The sequence below is a fragment of the Fukomys damarensis genome, unplaced genomic scaffold (genome assembly GCF_012274545.1).
Source record: "Fukomys damarensis isolate Sample0158 unplaced genomic scaffold, DMR_v1.0_HiC HiC_scaffold_33, whole genome shotgun sequence".
In the NCBI taxonomy this organism is placed as follows: Eukaryota; Metazoa; Chordata; class Mammalia; order Rodentia; family Bathyergidae; genus Fukomys; species Fukomys damarensis.
In genome coordinates, this window is record NW_022900945.1 from 31,119,955 (window position 1) to 31,127,013 (window position 7,059).

Below are 7,059 nucleotides of genomic sequence, written 5' to 3' on the forward strand. Positions count from 1 at the left end.
TACAAAGTGACACTCCACATTCATTAAAAGTGACAATATTTCTTTCACTCAGTGTGGGTTTAACTTTTGGAAATCTGCCTTTCCCCTCTTTATAGTAGCTGAGAAATTTTTACTATGGTTTGATTTAAAGGTACTTGCTTTGGAAGACCACCTTTGACAGGTAAATTTAACTAGTTTATCTTATGGGTTTGTTTAGAGCCTGGTATTTATAATTTAGGACTAAACACACTTAATTGTCTGTGAAAACTATGAGCGGTTAAAGACTATCAATTCCTAACATTTGGGAATGGAATATTCCTTAATTGTGTGATTGAATGGAAAAAAAAGAGGAAGGACATTTGTTAGAAGGCATAACTTTGTGGAATTTTGAGTTGTTGAGATCCATGGTAAAGTGTTGATTATAATTCGATCTGATAGGCTGGAAGAATGCATTAAAGGTTCTCAGTTTGAGAAATGTGATTAAAATAGTGTTTTTGAAAGGTTAATTTGATATTTTCCTGTTGAATCAGTTTAGGAACAGATTAGCTGCAATTTTGTAGTGAAGAGAACATAGACAAGTGGTGGCACATTAGAATCATCTGGTGGTCTTGAAAAAATACCCAACTTCCAAGCTCTGTCCCACAAAAATTAAACTCACTGAGAGGGAGAAAATTTGTATTTTACTTTAATAAAAACCCTTCACACTAAGCCAGGGCTTTCTAAAATTGAAATGCAGCACCATAATCTGCATGGCCAGAATATGTTTTTCCTAAGTAGGGTTGCGTATAAATTTGGGAACTTTTAAATCTAGTCAGAGGATTTTTTTGTAGGATTAAAGAAGTGTAAAAGCAGAGAAGGAGGTTTACTTAAGGAAAAGTAATGAACGAGTTTCAAGCATAATGATTTCAGTGTTGCAAAAATACAGTTAATGGAATTGAGAGAATTTAAAATGATTAAATTTCAATTAAGAAATGTACTTTGCTCAGATATTTAGGGATTCTCCTGCTACACTCTCACTTCCCTTCAAATCTTTCCCACTTTCCTTTGTTCTGAAATGTCTTTTCTTGCGCACACACACACACACACACACACACACATACTTATGTGTGTGCATGTGTATAGATGTCTGTATATATATATGATATAGCCACATATGAATAACTTATATGTGTATTTTATAGGTATGCTTAAGCATATGATCAGATTCTACTCAGTTACGGCTCAGTTGTCTCTCTTTTACTTACTGAGGAACTAACTTTTGTTTCTGGCCTCATTGTTTTATATATACTTCAGTTTTTAGAATCTTTTCCTTAAGGCAGTTCTAAGCACTTTGAGGTCAACACCACCTTATTTATAATCATGAACTTACTACACTGCATGCAGTGTATACTCTAAGTATTTGTAGAATGAACTAGGGAAGATAACATGAGACTGGATACGTCTTCCACCAGGGAAAATGCTAGGACAAAGGTTGAATAATACAAGGCATGTGAAGGCAAATGATGCCAGAGAAGGGAAGCAGCGAAAGTAACCTCGAATGAGAGTTCCAGAAGGCCCAAGGAAGTGAGGAACTTTAGGGTTCTAAAAGACAGTGAACTGTGCTTTGCTGAATAGTTAAGGGATCATACAAAAATTTTCAGCTTGAGTGCAAGCTAAATGAGAAGCAGCAACAGACAGTTCCTAAAAAGGAGGTTTGTTAGTATATTGCACTCTTTTTATGAATATGATAGTATTGTACTATTGCTGTATCCAGTGTTAAATACATCAATGAATTAATAACATTCCACTCAATCTCATTAACTCTCATCATCCGGAATAAAATGCAAGTGATTCCTGTGAGAGGGAACATGATAATAGGTCAGAAGGAGTACAAAGGTCAAATGAAGTGATTTTATTTTTATTTTTGCTTTTTGAATGAAGAAGATTCATGCATAGTTGGAGACAAAGGAAAAAAGCCCATGGAAAAGGAGAGACTGAAGCTGTAGGAGGGGGAAGGTGTGATTATGTTCTTAAAATTCTTTGGCGAATAAGAAGAGGATTTGTGAGCTCAGTTAAAGGAGACAGCTCCTGAGACAGCAGAAGCACATTTTGCCATAATATTGACGGATTTGTGGAGCCATGTGCCCAGATAGTCTTCACCATAGTTAATACTTCAGCTTATTCTACATCTCATGACCAACATTCTTTTCCACTGCTGTTTGAGACAGAATCAGGAAGATAGTTTGGCAGTGTTTGACCGTAATTATTTGGTGTGTGTGGAGGGCTGTGTTTTTGCGGGTGGATATGTGTGTTCTAGGAAAGCATCACTATATTCAATTTTGTCAGAATTTTCCAAACATGTAGGCTTACTAATTTCAAACTTGTTTAAATATCAGAGTTATTTGATTCTCTACCAGAGATTTACAACACTAAAAAAAATACACATGTTGGATTAAATAGCCATATAGCTTCTCTCTCCATTTCATAAAGCACACAGAAAGATAGTGCCTTTGTCTGACAATATATTTATGTGAGATAATATCAGTTTTGTTATCTCATCTGTACTCTGCTATATTTTAACAATATAAAGAGACATACATATAAAATTTTGTATTTAGAAGAGATATCACCAATTTCCACATAACTAAATGTGTTGTGATAGCTTCACAATTTTAGAGTATTAAGATAAATATTATTCCAGAGTGGACTCTGTTAAAGGAGGAAGAAGAACTAGCAAATTAAAGATACTTTAAATGATAATTCAAAAGCAAAGAAATCTGTTTCTGATATGAAAGGAAATTATTATATAATATTTTGGTTATTTACCAAAGATCCTCAAGTTTATAATCTATTATTCAAGACTGTCAGAAACTAAGCTAAAAACTACTGCATATTTTCTGTATCAATGACATGATATTGTTTACATCATGACTTCAACATCTATTTTTTTCTTTATAAATTAAGGATATTATAGATATTATTAATTAGCAGAATGTTGCTTTAATATACCTATATATAAGATTTAAAACAAAATTTTAATGTAGTCTTAATATACGTCTAGAAGTTATACAAGCACAGAAGTCAGATAGAAGGGATAAATTTGTTCATAATCCTGTAGACAAAAATATGCAAAATTTAAACTCCTATTTGTAATCATAATCTAGATACAAACAATATTCTGAATTTCCTATACTGCCATGTCTCATTTTGACATATCCATACTATTCAATTAATTAAGTGAACATCTTCCTACTTGTTTAAGTAGTTCCATGTTGTAAGACAATTACGTTGTTTACCATTTTATACCATGTAGATAATGATGGAATCTACCTGGCTGCAAATGTCACTTTTTCTTTCCTTCAGGTTTGCATTCACCAGGCCTATGTTTAATCTGTTTCTGCCACTCATAGTGATTTAATAAAAGAATGTAACTTTCCTAAGCTTTAGTGTCTTCACTTGCAAAATGGAGCCACCATTCATTACCTTGCAAGTTTTTATGGAAATTGAGTCCCACAAATACGACATTCATTCTACATATATCTAATGGACAGATATTGTGGTAGGTAGTTTTCCAATTTGTAGGTATACTACATGGGAGAAAAGGAAATCTCCTGTTGGCTCTCATACTACTTGCATAGGGAAAATATACAGTAAGTTCAATCTCTCTGAGAAAAGTAAAGTGGTATGAAGGGACAGGGGTCTGGATAACTTTATGAACAGTGTTTTGGAGTCTCAGATAAAATAAGATCGGGGAGAAAGAGAAATACAGAAACTAGTGGAACGAACCATCTGACCACCTGGGAGGGCAGAGTAGGAGTGGAGAATCTTGAAAGTAAAATAACCTTAGCAAGAGAAAAGGGCCTGCAGTTACATCTGTGGAATAGGAAAAGCTCAAGAGGTAGAAGGAAAGTAAGTGAGGGCAATCATAAGCACTCTGGGCAGAGGTGAGTGAGGAACAGGGAGGAGGTGGCTCATCATTCAAAACCATGCCGGCCATTGAAAGAATTTGGCTTTTTATCTCAGAGAAGTGAAAATATTTGGGGGGACTTGAACAGAGAGAAGACTCATTCTACATTGGCAGTGGTGGAAGAAGAAAGAGGCCACATTAAAAGTCAGACCAGATATAATGGCAGCTTAGAGAAATATCATTCAAGAAAGTGAAAAAAAAAAAGTAGTTCTATTCTGGATTTATGTAGGCAATTTAACTAAAACAACTTGGTGACAATGAGTAGAGTGTATGAGAGAGATGCATTTTAAAGACTTCCTCTTAGCTTTATAGTAAGCAGCTGAAAAAAAAGTGACATTAGCATTTCAGGATATTTGGAAAGTTCAAGTGTGAAAGAAAAAGATCAGAATTTTATTTGGAATACATGACATTTGAAATATGTATTAGATACTGTTCTGAGAAATCCAGTAGATGGATGGATGCATGAATCAAGAATTTAGAAGAGAGGTCCTATCTAGATAACTACATTTGAAAATTATCAATGCATTGATGGTGTCCAAATCCATGGGTCTGATTGATGAAGCAAGAGAAAGAGTTCTAAAGCCTGAACTAGAGAATACCATTATTTATTGGTACATTTTAGGTATACAATATGAAGACATTCATCATTGGGAATTTGTACCTTTCCATGATGTATCTTTGTTCTTATTTTTTTCCTCATTCCCCTCCCCTCCCTTCAATACCTTACCCCCTTCCTAGTTACAAAGACTATTTTCAATTTTTCCTTTTCTCCTATTTTTCCTTTCCTTTCTTTCTTTCCCCTATTCCTCTCACTTCTCTTTCCCCTTTCAATCATATCTTCCTATCTCACATTATCTATTAAAATTTTGATCCTTATTTACACTTTCAATTTCTCACAACAGAGAAACTATTCAGAATTTAAACATGTGTGTCCTATTTATTTCACTTAAGACTATTGCTTCAGTGGGCATCCATTCAGCCATAAATATTTCTAATTTCTCATTCTTTATGACTGAGTACTACTCCATTTTATAAAAAAAAGAAAACAAACACATTTTTTTGTCCAGTCACCAGCTGATAGGAATTGGGTTGTTCCTAAGTTTTAGCTCTTACACAATGTGCCATTGTGGACATGCGTGCACATATATTGCTGTGGTATGATTCTTTAATTCATTTGGGATGATACCCAGCAGGGGAATAACTGGTCAGATGGGACCTCTAATCCTAGTTTTTGGAGGTACCTCCATAATGATTTCTACAGAGGTTGCTCCAGTCTACACTCCCACCAGCAGTGGAGCAGGGTTCCTTTTTCTCCACAACCCCACCAGCCTTTGTCATTGGTTGATGTTTTGGTAACCACCATTCTTTCTGGTGTGAGGGGGGAATGTCAGCATTGCTTTCATTTGCATCTCTCGAATGACCACTGAGGTTGAGCATTTTTTTTCATATGTTTATTTGCTATTTCTACTTCTTTGTCTGGGAAATGTCTGTTCTTTTCAGATGCTAATTTTTAAATTTGGAAAGTCTGATTTTTTTAAGTTCGTTATATATTCTAGATAGTAGAAAACAGTTGGTAAAATTTTTTTCCCACATTGTGGGCTCTCTCTTCACACTGTTGGTGGTGTCTCTTGCTGTCCAGAAGCTTTTTAGTAAGAAAAGATCCCACTTGTTTATTCTTTGTGCTAGTTTGCATGCAACCAAAGTTTTTAGTTCATGAAATCTTATCCGACACCAATGTCTTCAAGAGTTCTGCTAAAGCTCTCTTCCAGCTAGTTTGGTGTTTCTGTTTTAATATTTAGACCTTTGATCCATTTAGATTTTAGTTTAGTGCATGGTCAGAAATATAGGTCTAGTTTTAATCTTTGGAAAGTTGGAACCCAATTTTCCCAGCACCATTTATTAAAGAGGCTATGTTTCCTCCAGTTAGGGTGTTTGGCTCCTTTGTCAAAAATGAGGTGGCTGAATATGTCTGAAGTTATTTTTCTATCTTCTAATCTGTTCCACTGATCCTTGAGTCTATTTCTTTGCCAGTACAATGCTGGTTTTTTTGTTTGCTTGTTTGTTTTTAATCACAGAAGCTTAGTAGTATAGTTTCAAATTTGGGGTTGTGATACCCCCTATTTTGTCATTGTTGCCTAGAATTGTTTTTGCTATTCTAGGTCTCTTCTTATTCCCAATGAATTTTTGGATTGCTTTCTCAAGATCTGTGAAGTATGCTGTTGGAGCTTCAATTGGGATTGCATTGAATCTATATACCATTTTTGGAAGTATAGTCATCTTTGCTGTATTGGTTTTTCCTACCCAGGAGCAAGGGATGTCTTTCCATTTTGTTATATCCTTTTCAATCTCTTTTTTTTTAGAGTGATGTAGTTTTAAGAGTAGAGTTCTTTGAATTCTTTTGTTAGGTTGACTCCTACATATTTCTTTCTTTTTTTTGATGCTATTGTGAAAGGAGCTGTTTCTCCAGTTCCTCTCTCAGTGTTCGTGTACATGTACTATTCATGTACAGGAAGACTATTGATTTTTGTGTGTTAACCTTATATCCAGCTACTCTACTGAATTAGGTTATTAAATCTACAAGACTTTTGGTGGAGTTCTTGGGGGCCTTCTACATAGAGTGTCATGTATTCTGAAAATATGATAATTTACCTTCTTTGTTTTCTATCTTTATTCCTTTTTCTTCCCCTCTTGTCTAATTGTTCTGTCCAAAACTATATTGAACAGGAATGGTAATAGTGAACATCCTTGTCTTGTTCCTGATTTTAGCCTGACAGACTTCAGTTTTTAACCATTTAGTATGATAATGGCTGTTGGTTTTTCATAGATGTCTTTTATTAGGTTAAGATAGAGACTATATATTCCAATTTTCTCTAAGTTTTTATCATGAATGGATATTAGGTTTTGTCCAGTGTTTTTTTCTGCATCTATTGTGATGATCATATGGATTTTGACCTTGGCTCTATTAATATAGTGTATTACATTTATTGATTTGCCTGTGTTGAACAATCCCTGCATCCCTGGGATGAATCCCATTTGGTCAAGGTATATGATCTTCTTAATGATCTTCTGTATTCTATTTGACAGTATCTTATTGAGGATTTTGCTTCTAGATTCATTAGGAAGATTGGCCTATA